The 19,739-nt window shown below is 40.7% G+C and overlaps 1 long non-coding RNA gene across 1 annotated transcript; it reads left to right on the top strand.

Annotated features, from left to right (window-relative positions):
* Nucleotides 1-477: 477 nt before the first annotated feature.
* Nucleotides 478-17,861, top strand: LOC145722811 (uncharacterized). Its single transcript, XR_014147378.1, has 3 exons — nucleotides 478-894; nucleotides 14,510-14,711; nucleotides 17,511-17,861. It is a non-coding gene; the product is annotated as an uncharacterized LOC145722811 (long non-coding RNA).
* The last annotated feature ends 1,878 nt before the right edge of the window (nucleotides 17,862-19,739 follow it).

Here is a 19,739-nt window from a genome sequence, read left to right as displayed (position 1 = left end):
TGGCTAATAATAGTTGTGTTGATACCAGGGAGAATTGAAGCCACAGCAGAAGGGGAAACTAAAGACATTAAATTTTAGTAGAGCTAATTTTGGAAGAGAGGGGAAAGTGCTGAGGGAAATGAAACAGGATAAAGCTGTTGAAGAGAAAACCACGAAGGAAATAGAAAGTATTCAAAGATAAATTAATGCATGACCAAAATCACTAGGAGCTACCCAGTCATAAATATTCCAAGGGGTGGGGGGAGGCAAGGTGGATTAAAAGGTAAGAGGAACAGACATGCTGCGTAATATGAATTTGTGTAAGTATGGGAAATCAAGGATGGGCCAAAAGGCAACTCCTGAATGGAGATGAAAGAGGGAGAGGTCATTCTTCCGTTGGACAAGCACCTCTGTCTATGCCTCTATACATTTTCTCCCAGTTCCGTTTCTGCCATCCTATAAACACTCCTATTTGTGCTTTTCCACCTGGCAGCCACTACAAGTCCCTTGATTCAGCTCATGTTGACACCCATATGTCCTTGACTGAAGGAAGGGAGGCCGTCTATCTGCAGACGGGGGGAAACCCACCTCCGAGAAAACTCTACGGACTTGGACAGTGGCTGTCCAGCGTGTTTGGTAAGAAGTCGTCCCTCCGCATAGGAACAACAGGTGAGGGAAAAGCTTCTGAGGAACACAGTGAATGAGTGAAGATGTTGGCAATGGATATAGGGACCACCAGCTCGTTATGGAGAACACAGAGTCACCGAAGAAGGCACCAGCGTGTATCTCTGCCCACAGTTCCCTGACGGACACTCCTTTGTACTCAGTGGGAAGAAGGCAACATCTATCTGTGTGGCTCAGCACGAGGGTAAGGAAGGCATAGGGGACCTGCAGATTTGAAGCCTTAATTCCCTGGTAAGTAGGTCAAGTGGAAGTCTGTAAATTAAAAATGGAAATCAGGAAAGGGCAAAAATCATATCTCATGGCTAAATTGCCGACTACAACTCAGCATGGCAAAAAGGGGAAAATAGTAATAATAATCATAAATCCTCAGATCTCTGGAAATCAAATACACTTATCAGCAAGCACACATACTCTGCAATCCAAAATAACGTGAGTTTTAATATTTCATTATAAGAGAGTTTGGGGGTCTCAGGTGGGTAGGTAGCTTGCATTTGGTACAAAGACTCTGAAAAAATTTTCACGCTAATAGTTACTGCTTAGAGGCAAGCACCTCTGACCCTTTTCTAGACGCGCCCCCCCTCCCCGCTGGGGGCTGACCACAAGTCAGGAATCCCCAAACTACTCTACTATCTTCATGTGAGATACACTTGGAGGAGAGCTGACATGGTTAGACCTTTTACAGTAGAGATAGTAACGTCTCCTCACTAGGAAATCTGGTGGGAAAGAGTCCCAGAAAATGGAGTGGGGGGCTGGAGCCAGCTTAAAGACTGAGGAGAGCAGACTGACTCCAGATGCTCAGAAAAGCTGGGGGGCAAGAGGCCATGCCTGGCAACACTAACATCCTAGCTCACACATAGTACATTTACAACGGGAAATACAGAGAGGGCTATACTGGGCTGACTAGAGTCCCCCGGATCATGCATGGTCTTCCCAAACCTCAGAATGTGAGCTTATTTGGAAATAGGGGTGTTGCAGGTGTAATTAGTTAAGATGAGGTCATACTGGAGTAGGGTGGGCCCTAAATCCAATGGCTGCTATCTTCAAAAGACAGATACAGACACACATGCGCCATGTAGATGGCCATAGGGACAGGGAGCAGAGATTTGAGTAACGCAGGTACAGACCAAGGGCTGCCAAGGACTGCAGGCAACTTCCAAAAGCCAGGGAGATACAAGAAAGGACTCTTCCCTGTCACCTGCTGAGAAAGTATGGTCCTGCTGTCACCTTGATTTTGGACTTCTAGCCTCTAGAATGTGGGAGAGTAAATTTCTATTGTTTTAAGCCATTCAATTTGTTGTACTTTGTTAACTAGCACAAGAGCTATCCAAGGAGTAAATGACAAAAGGAGGGAAGAAACAGAATTCACTACAAAAAACCAACCCAAAGACATAAAAGCACAGCTTCTCAGGACTTTTTGCCACGGAGTAAACAACCCAGTGTAGCCCACACACACGGTCGGGGGTAGGGGAGACAAGCAGAGGAAATTTTTAAGATCAAGTCTCAGGACAATTTCTATGTGCAGGAAAGTAACACTTCAACCCCCACTGGCCAAATACTTCAAAGGGGACAGTGGGCAGGGACAGAAAAGAAAGCATCTTTTGTTTGCAAGGGGCAGTGTTTTTAGCTGCTTCCTGCTGGAAGCTCTTCTTCCCACCTGACAGCACAGGGGAAGGATAAATCATCCTCCTAGGCAGGCCGCACGGAGACACCAGGGGGTTTGTTGGAATCTGTATAGTAGGAGATTCAGGCACTTAGAATAAACCATGGAAGTCAGGCTGGGCAGATGCGTGGGGCAGTTGCTTCTCTGGTATTCTTCCACACGCCCATGGCCAGGTCCTTCTTCTGTTCCTCAAGGTGTGGTTCCAAGGCTTCAAGACTTTTCCTGAGGCCCCCGGCCTCCTCCTTCCGTTCTCTTCTTTCTTGACTCTGTACATCCATGCACCGCACTTCACAGAGGAAATTCAGGCCATCCACCATGCATTCCCTCAAGTTCCTGCCCCCTTTGCCACAAATATCCATTGTGGTCTTTCCCTCCTGTCCTGAAAGAATTGGATGCCCCCCTCAGGTTCAAAGTCAACTCCTCCACCTGTTCTCGGTATCTTTTATGCTTCTCAGGGGCCTTGATCCACCAGCTATTTCCTCTTGCATGTCCCCAGCCTCTTCTTGTCACTTCAGTAGAAAATATATATTTTATATATATATATATTTTTTCAATCTTTCTCAATTTAGGAACCTCTCTCTGGCTTCTGTGATAGCTCCCATCATCCTCAGTAATTACCCTCTCCTATTCCTTCCCTTCTTGAAGCTTCTTGGAAGAACAGACTGCATTCAACAGGTGTACTGTTTTGCACCATCTTGCTACAAGCCTGGCTTTGGCACCACCATTACACTATGACACTGAATCCTAGGCAAGGCGGTTGCCAGATTAGTGAATACTTTCTCGCCTTATCTAGTTGGTATCTCTGTGGTATTTGGCATTGGCCTCCTTGAAATTCTATTCTTCTTTGACTTTAATGACATTACTCTCTTGTCTGCCTCCTACCTCTCTGGAAACTCTATTTCTATTCGCCAGTCTTGATCTCTTTTTGTTTCTAGAGTACCCCATGGTCTTCTAATACCAGCCCCCTCCTTTATTCTGAGCCCTCTCTTTTCTACTCCAAGAGGAAAATTCTTAGAAACACACTGCCCACAGAATATCATCCACACCCGTATCTTAATACATGCTGATGAATCCCACATATATATCCAAGGCTCTGTTCTTTCTCCTTATAGTCATGTCCCACAGGCCCTCCCAGTTCAACATGTTCAAAGTTAAACAATCATCCTGCTCGGTTACTCCTTTGCTCACAGCACCCCCCAGTCAAAACCCCCTGTTCTCTCCCTTAGCTCCTTCCATTCACTACTGATAATTCCACTAAGGTTTCTTGAAGTACCGAGTATCTAGGTGCTTGGTCTTGAGCTTGCAGAGATAAATGCGATCTCAGAGAACAGTAGGAGAGAAAGTCAAGTAAACACGTAAGTTGTAATCTAACAATAGAAGCAAAACTAGAAGTCATGTACAAGATATAGAGGTAGCATGGAAGAGAGAATGATTATCTGGATCAGACTAGGAGGGAGATTAGATCCACAGTGCCAGAGAATGCTCTTAACGGTGGATGAGATTGTCTCTTCCCTCAAGAGCTGCTGATCTGTCTCAGTTAATGCTCACCACCAGCAATCCACCATCTGAGCCTGAATCTGGGAGTGTTCCTAGAATTGTCTTCTATATCTGATCAATGTCGGTCAGTTACACATGCAAAGATCTCTCAAAACTTATCCCTTGGACAAATTTGATTTATCTCCTAATTGGCTTAATTTACATTTCACCCTCAATCTACCTTTATGAGAGCAAGGAATTTTTCTGCTTTGGTCAATTCTCTATCACACATGACTAGATAAATCTCTGTATATGGTGGGTACTTAATAAATAGCTGGTGAATGCGAGAATGCTCCAGAGGGATATTCCTAAAAGCTAGATCTTATCATGCCACTTCACAAATTTTCAGGGCTCCTCATTGCAATCAAAGTAAAATTGACAATGGGCTGGGCAAACAAATATACTCATTATATTCCAGTCTCTGCAAATTTTATCAACAAATCACTCCATCAGGCTTCTGTGTCTTTAAGCATACTGTTGCCTCCTTTCAAATTAACTTGCCTTGCTGGTCCTTAAGATGGATTTCTCTCTCTCTCTCTTTTTTTTTTTGAGTTTATTTATTTATTTATTTATTTATTTATGGTAATCTCTAGACCCAACATAGGGCTCAAACTCACAGCCCTGAGATCAAGAGTCCTGTGCTCTTCCGACTGAGCCAGCCAGGCACCTCAAGATGGACTTCTCATCTTTAAAAATTCAAGCATCGTCTTTTTATTTCTCTCATTCATTCTTCCTGACCAAATAAGACTGTGACTTGTCCTTGACCCTCTGTGTTCTTAGACTCTCACAATATTTATCACTAATTATCTCTTTGATATATTTACATATCCACTTCCCCCAGTAAATCGTGAGCTCCTTGAAGACAGGACCTAGGAGTCAGAACAACAACAAAAAAATCAACCTAATTAGTATGTGATGGTGTCACTCTTGGGTCAAAGAGAAAACCACAAGAATAAGCAAATGCAGGCTGATTTGAGATGCTCCCTCTATTATCCCCATATTGCCGTCTCCCTGGGTGAAATTATATTACATTTATATAAGAAGGCAATCAAGTGTGTAATATATTTAGAAAGAGTTCTATCAAAATGATTCAGATTTTTAAAAATATTTGGGAGCTTACAGAGGATAAGCTTTAATTATCTAAAGACTCATTGATATGGAACACTTCATTGCCTTCCAAACCTAGATAAATGGATCTATACAAAGGTCACAAAACATGCAACCACACCTTCAGAGCAAATGGTATGATCTGCACCGTGGAGCCCCAGAGGAAAAACTAGAAAGACCATGGATAAAAGCCACAAAACTGGAGAGACTATGAAACATTCAGCAGGAGAAAAGAGGAGGGAGATGATGCTGCAGGAGGGACAGTGTTCTACGGGCCTGAAAGAGAACTTTCTTCTTTGAGGTATGCAGGGAGATTGCTGCTTATGAAGTGTTTTCAAAATCATGATATTCAGCATGCCTTTGACTCTCTTGATTTGCAAAGCATGATCATGAATATTAACTAATTGATCAACCTGCAAAACACTCTTTAGAATTCAGTAATACTGGATCCCAGTGAAGGAACAGCAAACAGGCCTGCAGAAGCCACATAACATCTTATGGTTGGCTCAGAATCCTCTCTAGCAGTCAGGTCAACCATGGTAGATGTAACCTGGTCAGATCTTAGCCTTGGGCCAGTGTTTCCCAAGTTCTGGAAACTTCATGAGATGAGTTTAGTTGGTAAAGGACATTTTTCCCCCCAGCTTTATTGAGAAGGATACACATTTTTTATTTTTATAGTTGATTATTTTAATGTGCCTTTGGAAAGTTCATAAGTATAGCATCTTGGGGCACCTGGGTGGTGCAGTCGGTCAAGCATCTGACTCTTGGTTTCGGCTCAGGTCGTGATCTCAGGGTCATGAGATAGAGTCCTGGGTTGGGCTCCATGCTGAGCATGGAGTCTGCTTGAGATTCTCTCTCTCTCTCCCTCTGACCCTCCCACTCATGCTCACTCTCTAAAATAGAAAACAAATCTCTAAAAAAGTAAATATAGCATCTTATTGATGATTTCATAATGCTGAAGATAAGTAAAAAATGAAAAAAGAAGTCTATTCAAAGAAAAATAGCAATCGCGTGACACTACGTGCCTATGGGAAAAAGCCACCACGGTGACCTATGAATGACTGACGTTTGGGGAAATGCTGAATAAGGAAAATACTCACTTCCATTGTTTCAAATTTGTGCCTGCTTCATCTTCATGTTTATAACTAAGTGATTCTAAATTTGTGGAGTTTTTGTTTCTGATGTGGAGTTAAAGGAAAGGGATAGAAATAAGGATGCTGTTTGAGGAAAAAGGAAGCAAGGAGGGAAAGCTTTGCCTTCAAGTTCTAAATGTCAGTTAAAGACAACGAGCAGAAAGAAGTCCTTGGAATACAGTGCACGAGAGTTCCCGTGAAGATGTGGCTCTATTTTATTTAGAGCTTGGCTCTCTTGAGTGCCCTGGGGAGACAGGCATCTCATTTTCTAGAGGGGCCCAGAGCAACAGCACTCGCTTGGCATTCTCCTTGCCAGCATCTTGCACAAACAGCACGTAGCAGTGGCTCAAACAGACGACACTCAGAGTCCAGCTTCCTTAGTAGAGATGAGGCTCCCGCAGGTGTCGACCAAAAAGAGAAAATGGAGTGGAGGGGTTTTTTTTTTTCAAACTTTCCTTTTTCTTTTTTTTTTCCTCAAAATTACCTCTTCTAATTTTATGCTTGTAGTTGATAAGAATTTAACAGAAGAAACCAGACTGAGAATATAAGAAAAGAGGTGACACAGAGGCATACCCTTCTGTAGAGAGGGCTGAAGCAGAACCAGGGGCCAGATCTGCCAGAAGGAAGGCCTGCGACATCACACGTCAACAACCAAGGGATGCTCTGTGGGGTCCCGGGCAAGGGTCTAGCCTCTGGCCCTAGGATATTTCTCTGCCTCATCTGAGACCACTCCTGCTCAAATAGTCCATTCTTTCAACCTGGTTGGTGCCTCTTTGTTTTTCAAGACTCAACCCAACCTCACTTCTTTCTGAAGACCTCCTTGGTTCTTGCGTTCTGAGTCAGATCCAAATGCGTGGGGCTCCCATGGTCCCCCTGCCTCCTTCCCTGCCTCACCCCCCTCCCTTATTAGATCCTTTGGCAGATGTTTACTGAGCACCCAGTATGCTCCAATGACTCTTCTAAGCACTAGAGCTATAAGGGCTGTGACCCTGTGTTCGTGGCATGTATGGGGGGAGTGGTGGGGGCGGGGAAAAACACAGCACCCCCAACAGACACCCCAAATCATAAACAACATAATTTTTTTATGACAAAAGTTCTGTGATGCCAACAAAAAGGGTCATGTTGTAGTGACCTAAGGAAGGCTGTTTTCTCTAGATTGGGTAGACAGAGAAAGCCTCTCTGAAGAGATCACTCTAAGCTGAGGCCTTAATGACACACAAAAAAGTCATAAATGGGAAGATCTGGAAGGTCTGTGGCAACAGCATAGGAAAAAGTTCTGAGAAGAGAAAGAGCTTTTGGGGAGTTCCAGGAATAGAAACAAGGCCTGTGGGGTTCGAGTGGAATGAGTGAAGCAGGGTCAAGATGAGGCATTGAGGTAAGTAAAGGGCAGGACCACAGGGCTTTTGAGGTCATGGAAAGGCATTGGGTTTTATTCCAAGGGCAAAGGGAGGCCACCCTTTTCAACCAGGGTGGGGTGGGAGGGTCTTATCAAAATTACCTGAGGAGCTATTTTTGGAGGGGACTCACCTATTTGCCAGACATTCTGATTCCTCAGGTCTGGGGTAGACCAGGCATCACATCTGGTGAACAGTCGACCAAGATGCTCTGTAGACAACCCCCAGATGTGACAGGTTCCAGACAAGCTCATCTTCCCTTCACTTTCCTCCATGTGACCAAGGACTCTTCTTGTGTCCCATCTGTGACCATCCTTCATCACCTAAGTTGGAAATCAGAACCTTCCTTAATCCCTCCTTCACCTTCACAACTAAATTTAACCAGACTGAATCCTATGCATTTTATCATCAAAATATCTCTTGATAGGGTTCCCATGGCCGAGTGCATTAGCTTAGACTTTCCTCGTCTCTCATCTGATACTCAGGAGTGCCCTCCTACTTGCCATGGTCATGCTTTCCAGGTACTGCTGACTTCCTTTCTTGTTAAACATCACTGATGACTCTATGTGCTTACAGAATAAATCTCAAGTCCTTACTATGATGTATCAGACCCTTATGAATCTGCCTCAACTTATGTCCCTCATGCCCCCCAGACATTCTATCTCCTGCCATCACTTCTTGCTTCTAGAACATTCCTTGCCTTTTCATGCCTGTCTTCTCACAAGCTCTTCCCTCTGTCAAGAGTGCTCTTCTCCCCATGCAAACTTCACTTATTTTTTAAGTTCCAGCTCAAATGAATCCTCCTCCCTAAGTGTAGGTGCCCCACATACACCACTTAGCACTTTGTATTTTCAGGACTTCTCATTTCAGTTATAAATATTTGAATCCCCGAGAGCCTCTTGAGAGCAGAGATTGGGTCTTATTTATTGCTTTATTTCTAGCACCTAGTATGGTATCTATCTGGCACAAAGTGCTCAAAAAGATATTCATTGAATGGATAAACCAGGCGATTACCTTTGTCCCCACCCCCATTTACCATATATTTTGATATCCAACCCCCCCTTTGCAAGCATACAAAAGCAAACACGCAAGGTCCCAAATTCCAAGCCAGTTCTTTTCAATGGCCCCTACGAATACATCCTCACTCACAGCTTTAAATAATACAAGGTGATGCTAAATTGGAATTATCTTGGCACAGTAACTGCATCTGAGATTTAACTGAGTTTAGGCCAAAAGATTTCATTTTTCAAGTGGTTTTGCCAAAATGGCTAAAACAGAAACAAGAAGGCACTGCGTTAAATATAGTTTGCTTCCTCTTCTGTTCGGGGAGTTACTGGCCCACTTTGAAACTGGTGAAAGCTCTCCAGGGGAGAAAAGCAGCGATCATTCCTTTTAGTTTAACTACAGGTAGGACAACCACTTGGAGACACTGGAGTGTTTGAACTATTTGTCCTGGCACTTTTATTTGGGTTTACCTGATATAGTGCTCCACTAAGAACTTGCTAATGAAAAAATGGTGTTATTAACGTTTGGCTGTGCTTAGAAGTCTAGGCAAGAAGGTCAGCAAGATCTAGAAAGAAGATGGCAATATTTCTCCCTTAGAGGCTTACCCACTGCAGTCACAAAGCAGAGCACAGAAAGCAAAGGCAGCTCTAGGGCTGAGCTGGAAGACTTTTGATGCATAATCACATTGAAACCCAACCAGAGCCTAGGGACAAGGGGGCTGCCATTGTACACAGAAGGTCTCTGTTTTGGCTCCTTTGGATTGTTCAACTCTATTCAGCCTTGCCTGGACAATGGCAAGGAGCTTCCTGGAGCTGTGATCCCACTCTATACAATGAACGTTGCCCAACGTCAGGACGAAGGCAGGTTTCCATTTCCTCATCTATCAAATACAGGAATGCAGGTCTAGGAGAGGAAGAGTCTTTGAGGTCAGAGGAGTTGAAGATTGTTGACAAGGAGGTATGTCACATGTCAGAGAAAGCTGCATGAAAACGTTGAGCAGGACCTGGAAAAATGCACAAGATGTAGAGGTCAAGAGCAGAGGAGAGCACTGTACTGAAGGGGATGTTGATTTGCACAGGGCAGAGACAGGGAAGGGGGAAGCATGTCCGAGGGACTGTTAATTAATTTGGTAGGACAGCTAACTCGCCCCTATATCTGTCATTTAAATCTTTTATCTGCTAACAGCAATCAAGTGCCCTCTCTAAGCTGAGCGCTGTATTCAGGGCCAGGGAAGGCAGAAATTGAGGTCCGTCCTCAAATAACTCATAGTCCAATGGAGGAATCCGACTTGCAAACAAGTTCAGAGCAATGTGACTGATGCTATGGTAAGAGGCGTAAACAAATGCTTTAGAAGCACACAGTGAGGACTGCCTGATTGTCTGGAGGAGTCACAGAAGCCTTCGTGTAGGTGATGCCATTTGGATTGGGTCTTAAAGATCAGTAAGAGCTTGCTAAGCTAAGCAAGGCAGGAGAGCCCAGGCAAAGAGCAGGGGATCTTTCTGAGCCTTGACTCCTGTTATGGCTCAGCATGAACCCTCAAGTACTTCCAGTTTCCTTAATGTTCCTCACGTATGCCAGACTGGTTTTCAGCCCACTCTTTCTGCTCATTATCTGTTGCGTGTGCCAAGCCTGGGATGCCCATTCCTAAATGCCAAGGCCCAGCACCCACCCCCTGCAGCTGTCCACGTGGTCTCCCTAGCTATAGTCAGCTGGAGAAATGATATTAATGCGGATCCATCTCAGATATCCAGAGATGCAGCCAGACAGTGGGCAGTAATGTAAGAGCTGGCATAAACTCATCCCAAAGCATTGCTCATTGGGGTCCTTCTACTCCTGTTCCCAAAAACATCTCAGGAAAATGTAATGCCAAGTCGACAAATGGCTGCCACTATTCCAGCCTACAATGTTCTCTCCCTGCTTTGAAATTCTAAAACACTCTTAGTTTGTACTGCCAACTTAGAATATATAAATGTATCATTTTAAAAATAAATTCATCATTTTAATTGTTTCTCATGTGTCACTAACGAGACAATAGTTAGTGGTATGTCCCTAACTTGACAATAAGCTCCTTCATGACAAGAACAAACTCTCATATTCTTCTCTAGGGAAGTAGCATGACCCTATGCCCCAGGGCACCAGGAGCAGTCCCAGTGACACCAGTTATGAGCATGCCCTCATTAGAAGCCTTCCAATAATCAGCCTTGTAGGGCAAACATCCATCCACTCAGTTGTAGGCACACAGAAAATATTTAATTCATTGATTTTCCCCAAATTTTCACCAACCACCTGGTCCTAAAGACAAAATGTCTTAGAGCATTGCCTAGCCTTGCACAAGCTGCTCTAGAGTCTCCGCTGGATCCAAGACCGCCATTTTGTGCAGATGATTCCATGAGAAACAGCTCTAGCCCTGACATGCCGTGTTATTTTCAAGATTCCCATTCTCTTCCCACCCTGGACACTTAACCTGACTTTGTCCAGAACTCAGCCTCACCACCTCATCCTGAAACCTGCTTTCTCCTTCATTCCCTCTTTCGGTGAATGGCATCCATTGTGTTGCTCAAACCAAAACCCTGGGAAACATCTTTTACTTCTAACTAGAATAACCGTAAATTTGCCATATGAACTGTTGCACTCGAGAGAGTGAAAAGAGGTGCTCATAGTAATTGCTCTAGCACAACTAGGACTCTTCTGGACAAGCCAGAATGTACAACCACTCTTCTTCTTCCTTTCACCTCTTCCTGCCTTTGATGATCAATCAATTAATCAATGGACAAGCCCTGTCAGTTCCATCTCCTAAGTATCTCTCAGGCCCTGGTGCCCCCATTTCTGTCACCATCATCTCTTGCTTAGATTATAGTGACAACATCTAAACACATTTCCCTGTTTACAGTCTTGCAAGTTTCCAATCTACTTTCCACCAAACAGAGATCTTTCTAAAGCACACATTTAATCATCTCACCCCATGCTTAAAAACTCTTCAGTGGTTACATTTTTTTTTTTTTAAGAAAAAAGTTCAGGCTCCTCAATATGGTCCCCATTGACAAGTTTCAACATCTTTCATTACCCTCATCTCTTAGTTACCCTTAAAATTCATGTTACAGCCAGATTGATGTACTTTAGGTTCCCTGGAAATGCTGTCTCATCATGCAGTCTTTACATATGCTTTGCCCAGTGCCCCAAACCCTTCCCTTCCCTCACAGCTTTCACATGGTGAACTCTTCTTTATCCTGCAGTACCCTTTCTATCATACCCCGAAGGCTTACCACTACCTTTCACCCAGCAACTGACTCTGTTGAAACACAACTCTAATCAGTTCACTTCATTGATTAAACAATTCAGTGGTTTCTGATCTACAGCGGAAAATCCAAGATCCTTAGTAGATCTCTGCAAACATTGATTTCTCACTGCTCTGTCTTTGCTTTTACCATTCCTTGTGCCTAGAATGCTCCTCCATAGTTTTAGGGAATGCTGTGTTTGCATTTTGGTTCTAATACTTCTTAGTGGATGATATTGGGCAAATTTTTAACTTATCTCTGTGTTAGTTTTATCCTTGGTACAACAGGGATAATTATAGTATTTATTTTGGAATTTTTGTGAAGATGACATGAATGAATATTTTAAATAGTGCACATAATAAAACTTGCAACAAATCTTAGCTATCATCATTAGTATCCTTATTATTATTATTGATGTTCTAGACCTCATCTCCTTCAAGAAGTTTTTGTTCAACTACCAGCGTTCATTCATTCATTCAAAACCTACATATTAAGCCCCTACAGTCTACCAGAGACTCTCTAGACACTAAGAAATAAAGATGACTTACATACTCACTACTTTCAAGAATATCATAGTCTACTCTTCCTCCTATATTACTAGTGGTAATTGTATCACTTTAAAATAATGTACCAACATCATCTATTCGTATGTCACCTTCTCCATGAGACTGTATGATCTTCAGAGGCAAAAAGGGATGTATTCATTCTTGGTCCCACAGTGTTGAGTACACTTCCTGGCACAGAGTAGGTTCTCAGTGAATGTTTGTTGGGCTAAACAAATACCACATTTCATCATGCTGGTCTTACACAACTCTTGGCAAATATTCTGCCAAAGCAAGTCTCAAATCATAAAAACCAGTTTATACCTGTTCTAAAATTTCCTTTCTTGTTTTGCTGTGCTGAAAAAAAAAAAGGTGCTACTGTATTATTTGTCTATGATGTCCAATAATTTCAGAAGTCTGCAGACTTTAGATGCAAAATGTGCTAGAGCCTGTTAAAAGTTATGGCTAGAAATGAAACAATACTTATTTTGTCTAATTTTTCTCAGTAAGCTCCATAAAAATAATCATTGGGTACCTTCCCAAAGCATCAGTAACAGTCCTGTACTATGGACAAATTTCAGGAACGACTATCCAAACTTAAGGCCTTCTGTTCATTCCTCTTTCCAACCATCCATCCCTCCATCCACTCACCCATTCATTCACAAGTTAATACCAATTAACCTTAAACTCTATGACCAGAATGGTGTTAAGGCACTAAAGTCTTTCACATTCCAGTATTTCTTATACAATTTTCAGCAGTAAAAGTAGGAGTAATGGAGAAGACAATATGATGTCTAATTTCTCCTTAACACACTTATTATTAGCAGTTTTATTTAATCATATGCACTTTTATCAGAGTTTATGACAAATATGCCATGTTTTGTGAAAAGTCACCTTTCTAAGAAAAAATACTTTTTAAGTTGTTTTGAGAAAGCAATCATGAGTGAACAGGTAAAAGTCCTGAGAATTTAATAGAGCTAGAACCTCCAGGCCTAATGAATAAATGAAGAGAGATGGTCATGTGGTCCTAAGTTAAACAGTCAATTCCCCGGTGCTCACTTGGCAAATTGTAATTATTACCAGTGCCAAGTGTGCTAATAACATTAATAAATCCAATCTCCCAAACCAAACTTAATTGACCTGGAATAATTGCTAAGAACACCAGTCATAGTAAAAGGGAAAATGCTTCCCATGAACTTTCTGTGTCTGCACACTTAGAAGCAATGCATCAAGCAACAGGTTCTTCTAAGAAAATCCCACAAGAGCTCTTCTATCTCTCTAGTCTATGGTGTTTCATACTTTCCAAAAATTCTGGTCTCTTTTGAGTCAAAAGAGAAAGATCTCCAGACTTAGATATGCCATTTCCTGCAGAGTTACAGGGCAAGGCAAGGACAGCACGCCAAAGCCAGGAAATCTCAAGAGCGGTAAAAAGATTGGACCCGATCAGTGACAAGGAAGCAATCACACACTTAGTCTTGCAAGAAGAGCTCCTTCTCAGGAGCCCGGAGCATGCCAACCCTTTAGCCAAGCTCTGTTAACTTCGTTAAATATCAACAAGCAAAGGTTGTATTATTACTTTGCTCAGTCTATTCCCTGTGGGGATAATTAGGAAGTTGGAAGAATTCAGGGAAATTCCCAAGCTTACCTGTCTTCCTTCTGCTGTACATGGGGACCTTCAGTTCCTAATCCTATATCAAACCAAGACAAACATAGCTAATTATGATTAACTGATGATAACATTCCAGAAAATCTTGCTTTTTCTCTCTGTTTCAAAATCCCTGCCATATTTTCCAGGTGTTTCCCTTGAGAGTGGATCATCAGCACTTCCTGGAGTATGCTGCCCACCTGTTCTTCTGGAAGCAGCAAACCACAAGCTCAACAGCAATATCTGAAGTCATTTTCTTCCTTGAGGTCCTTTTATAGCGTGTGTCTCATCTCGAAATCTGAAGAGGCTGACAAGTAGGACTTCCTCCATAGAGGAACATAGGGAGACATTCTGCCAAAGAACAGCAGACCTTCTGGTCTCATTGTCTGAAAGATCCTAATTCCTCATTAGTAATTAGTCATTTTTTCCTAGGATTTCTTAAGGCTTTCTAAGTTATCTAAAAAATGTAAATACTGTCTTTTATATATTATCTATGGATTTTGTTCCTTCACCTTGATTTCTATTTTGCTGGTTCCTTCCTTATTCTAGAATCATCTAATGAAATCATCAGTTCAGTAGTTGGGTGCTCTTGTCCTCTCCTGTCACCAAGAAGCATCCCTCTGCCTGGAGGCAATCAACTACAAGGGACAGACTCATGGACAAGGACCATGGAAAGCCTTGGAGCGACCATGCAAATCAGGCCAGCCTTTCCAACTACTGAAGTAAACCTTCAGGAGCCTTGCAGGCAAAGGTATATTTTGGGACATCAGCAATGCATATTTAAAGTTAAATCCCCTGTTATACATTAGTATTTTCCTTCCTTCCTCCCTCCCTTCCTTCCTTCCTACTTCCCTCCCTCCCTCTCTTCTTTCTTTCTTTCTTTCTTTTCTTTCTTTTTCTTTCTTTCTTCTTTTTTTCTTTCTTTCTTTCTTTCTCCCTTCTCTCTCTGTTTCTCCCTCTCTCTCTCTCTCCCCCCACCCACACACACACAGAGATGCATAGATACAATCTGTTTTTTCTCACTGTGTCTGATTGCCTCTTTCTGTGTCTGTCTTTTTCTGTAATTTTCCACTTTATGTTTTTTTCTCTGTGGCTGTCTCTTTATGCCTCTCTTTAACCACCTACTTCTCCAATATTACTTTACCCAGTGTATCCCTTTCATTAAAACAAGAAAATCTTAATGTCCAATGGCTGCCACTAATTGGTCACATGAGCCAATGTGCCTACCCCGTTTTTAGGTTATTCTTCTTATAAGACCTGAGAGGATAATGTTTTTCCAGAGAAGACATTGATGCTTTTGTATTTCCATGATTTGGATGCTTAAGAATGGTCTAGCAGTTTGCCAAAAGATATATAGAGAAGAAGCATACCTCTAGGGATAGGGAGTGCCCATCTTCTAATGGTGCCCAGCCAATGCAGGAATTTGATAACTTCATAAGAAATGATAAGGAGCTGAAGCCCAAGTCACATGCCATCAAGATTCATATTAAGTTATTCTGATGACTTTAGAAAACTGATGGTTTTCAATCCTTACTATAGGAATATTTCAAACCAGCCTTCTACAAGTTTCTGATAGAATTAAAAGCAATCTCTTGTATCCATCCCTTCTCCACAATTCTATCTGGCAACCACATCAACATCTGGTGGATATTCTGAGTGGAATCTTAACCAACCTTCATAATTGGGAGAAGGAAATTGGAGTGTTAGTAAGAAAGAGTAGGAAAGATATTCAGAGCAGACAACACCACTGTAGGAAAGTACCTTTTAAATCTTGGAATAAATATATTCCAAATTGGGAAATGGGCCACTAAAATAAATAAAAATTGACTAAGTTTACTCATTTCTAAAGAACAGATCCAATAAGAGTGTTTTCCACATACTAAATTAGCATAGATTCTGAACTGAGCATATCCACCAAGAGAATATGGTGGAAAAGGCACTTAGGGTACTCGTTACAGGATATAAAGGTTCTGGAAATCAGTCTGATGGAATGTCAAAATCCTTAAAACTTTTCATATCCATTGACACAGTAATATAGAATTCTGGGTAGAATTCTAAGAATATATCCTGAAATAGATAAAAAATTAATATACAGAGATGTTTGTTACAGCATTATTCATCATTGCATAAAGAAAGGAAAACTGTAAGCAATTTAAATATCCACAACTAGGGAAATAGTTAAGGAAAAATAGTTTGCAGATCATTTTAAATATAGAGATATGCTTACGATAAAATGTTAGGAGAAAAAGAGCAAGATATAAAATAATCTAAACTATGATGATATGAGTAAGAAAAACAGAATGTGGAATTATAAGTATTTTTATCCTTCTGATTTTTTAAGGCCTTACAAAACCTCTACAATATGCAAATATTGCTTTAACAATCATTCTCAGAAAACTGTAGACTCAAAGGCAGAAATTCAAACACTCATATAAACCTCTGACTGGACTCACCAAACTATTCTCTGAAGCATGGCTCCCTGAGAAAAGAAACTGTACAAATGTTTCCTTCTGAGATTCTTAGGCTCTCTGATAACTTTCTAAATTTATCCTTTATTGAATTAAAATAACCACAGCCCTGATTACCCACCCACATGCAAGATTTTCAGAAATCTTTTGGAGCAGCTTCTCAAATTCTCCAGGGTTTTCTGTAGTTGCAAAATTCAGAGGGTTTAGCTAAACTGGATATTGCATGAAAATACAGTGTCACAAGTTGGCTTACAAAAGTTTCTGGTAAGATTTTAGTAACCATATTTTGGTGAATAAATGAAATCCTGAGACTGATTGGATCATGTTCTGAGATTTCTTTGTCTGGGAAAGGCTACTCTTTTTTAGGAATCTTTCCCCTGGGCTGGCTCCAGGGTACCATAAGACTGTCAACAGTACCTACTTCAATCTAAATTTAGTAGGCTTTCACAGAAACTGTTGGTCTAATAATTCAATCTTGTTTTTGATTTGTATATTCTAGATACATATGTTTATCCGATATATGTACTGGGAATATTTTCTTAATGACTTTTTAGATTTCTGATGTGATCCAATTTGTTATTTTTTTCTCTTACTTTTAATGTTTTTATGTTCTTTCTAAGAAATATTTTGCCTACCTCCAAGGTCAGAAAGATACTCCTCTATGTTTTCTCCTAGAATCTTTATAGTGTTAGCTTTTAAGTATAGATCTATGACCCATCCTGAATTAATTTTTATGAAGTGTAAGGTAGGGCTCATAGTTGGTTTTCCTCTTGCATTTGTTCAATTGTTCCAGAACTATTTTATTAATAAACATTTTTCTTTGCTCATTGAATTCTCTTCACATATTTGTTGAAAATCAATTGACCATATGTCTGTGGTCTTATGGCTAGACTCTATCACATTCCTCTGCTCTATGTGCATAACCTAAAATGATTAATAATCTGTTTTGATTACCTAAATCTGTACTGAGTCTTTAAATCATACATTGTAGGCCTTCCAAACTGACTCTTTCTTTCTCTTTCTTTCTTTCTTTCTTTCTTTCTTTCTTTCTCTCTCTCTCTCTCTTTCCTTTGCATTTACAGATAAATTTTAGGATGAGCTCTTTGGTTTTGACAAGTTTCTTGTTGTGATTTTGATTAAGAGTGTACTGAACCTACAGATAAATATGAGGACCATCAACATATTAAAAATACTGGATTATCTTATCCATGAACATGGTATATCTTTCCACTTATTTGGATCTTCTTTAGTTACTCACAGGAATATTTTATTGTTATCAACAGGCAGTTCTTGTATGTCTTTAATTAAATTTATTCCTTAGTATTTTATGATTTTTTACAATTCTGTTTTAAAAGAATTGAAACATTTTTTATTCTCCTATTCTTTACTGTTAGTATATAGAAATGCAAATGTTTAGGCATATTGATCACGTATCCTGTGCTCTTGCTAAACTTACTTATTCTAGTAGTTGTTTTGTAGAATATTTAGCATTTTCTGTATAAATCATCATTTTCTATATAAATCACCTGCAAGTAAAGACCATTTTACTTCATTTTCAATCGGTATGCCTTTTTTTTCTTGCAGCTTTAACATAAAATCATCATACGAGAAATAGAACATGCTTAATGTGTACAATTTGACATGTCTTGACATATACAGACCCATAAAACCATTGCCATAATAAATGTAGTGAATATATCCATTATACTCAGGTTTCCTCATGCCTTTATATACTCACTCCTTTCTACCTTTCCCCATCTAAATGCTTTTTTTTCTTTTACTCACCCTATTGCCTTGGCTAGAGCCCCAAATTACAAATATCAGGAATAAAAGAGGGAACATTACCGTGGACCCTACAGATATTAAAAGGATATTAAGAGAATATTATGAATATCAATATTCAACAACTTAGATAAAATAGAACAATTTTTTTGGTAAATATAACTAAAATAAAACTGAAACTAAAAGAAATAGAAAATCTGAATTCTCCTATATCTATTAAAGAAATTGAATTCATTTTGTTTCCTCATTTTCAAAAAATTGAATTAAAGAAATTGAATTCATTTTGTTTCCTCATTTTCAAAAAATTCTTCCAGACATTCCCATGTATTCCATTTGTTTTAATGATCACCTTTACCCTGATACATTCCAAATCTCTATTTTTAACCCAAACCTAATTTTTGACCCCCAGATCTTATACCCATTTGCCTATTTTACTTCTCCACTTGAGTGTTCAAGTTTGACATGCCTCAAGCTAAGCTCATTATATTGGCTTCCCGCCTCCACCCCACCTCATTCTCCCTGTTCCTTATCTCATGGCAATGGGAAGTTGGGTTGTTCACATCAGAATCCTGGGAGTAATCCTTGACTCTCTTTCTTCCTCAATCTCCCAACATTCAGTCAGCCACTATTTTACCAGCTGGACTTCCTAAATAGCTCATGAAACCACCCAATCCCTCCTAACTGCATTATATTAGTTTAGTACAACCCACCACCAGTTCTCACTTTGATTCCACATTCATGGTCTAACTGTTGTCCTTGCTCTCAGTCTTTTCTTTCTTTAACCCATTCTGACACTGCAGCAAAATTGGTTTTCTAAAATCGAAATCTTATGATAACCTCCTCCTGCTTAAAACCACTGGACAGTCCAATTGTCTTAATGTTCCTGTGGAACCTGCATAATCTGATTGGGCATCAGCCCTTCAGCATTCTGAACTTCCCCTGCCATAACACTAATTGCACGATAATATCTTGAAATATCAGTGTCTGTGCCTTTCTCTCCCCAGCACCCTTGTGCTTGCGTGACTTACGTTTGTCAGAGGCATTTACTTTGCCTGGAGGAAAAGTAGGATTTTTAAAGCAGGAATTTAAAAAGCAGGAAATGGTCAATGTTCAGTTTTTTTTTTTTAACTCTAAACAGGCTTTTGAATATTTGAAAAGATGTCCTGAGGGAATCAGAGAACAGAGTTTAGACCATAAAAATAGAAATAGAAAGAAGATAATAGAAAAATGAAGCATGGCCTCTCCACCAGCTCCATATGAATGGAGTGTCTCTTGGGCTGAGGAGCAGGAGGGCAATGGGGTAGGAGGATGGGCATGGCCTTAGGGGAGGTGTGAGCTGGGAATGAGAGGTCTGATCGGGCAAGACAAAGACAGAGAAGTGGGATCAGCAGCAGGAGAATTGCTAGTAATAGAGAATGGCACCTGAGATTCTTGTTGAAGCTGAACCAATGTCTGCAGACTACTTGAGCTATTCTTGGGCATACCACAGTCTCCCCAGATGGGAAAGGCATATCAGTTGTTCATCTTGT

The sequence above is a fragment of the Leptonychotes weddellii genome, chromosome 8 (genome assembly GCF_054177405.1).
Source record: "Leptonychotes weddellii isolate Sample4059 chromosome 8, ASM5417740v2, whole genome shotgun sequence".
Taxonomy (NCBI): Eukaryota; Metazoa; Chordata; class Mammalia; order Carnivora; family Phocidae; genus Leptonychotes; species Leptonychotes weddellii.
This window is presented reverse-complemented; position numbering and strand designations above follow the sequence as displayed.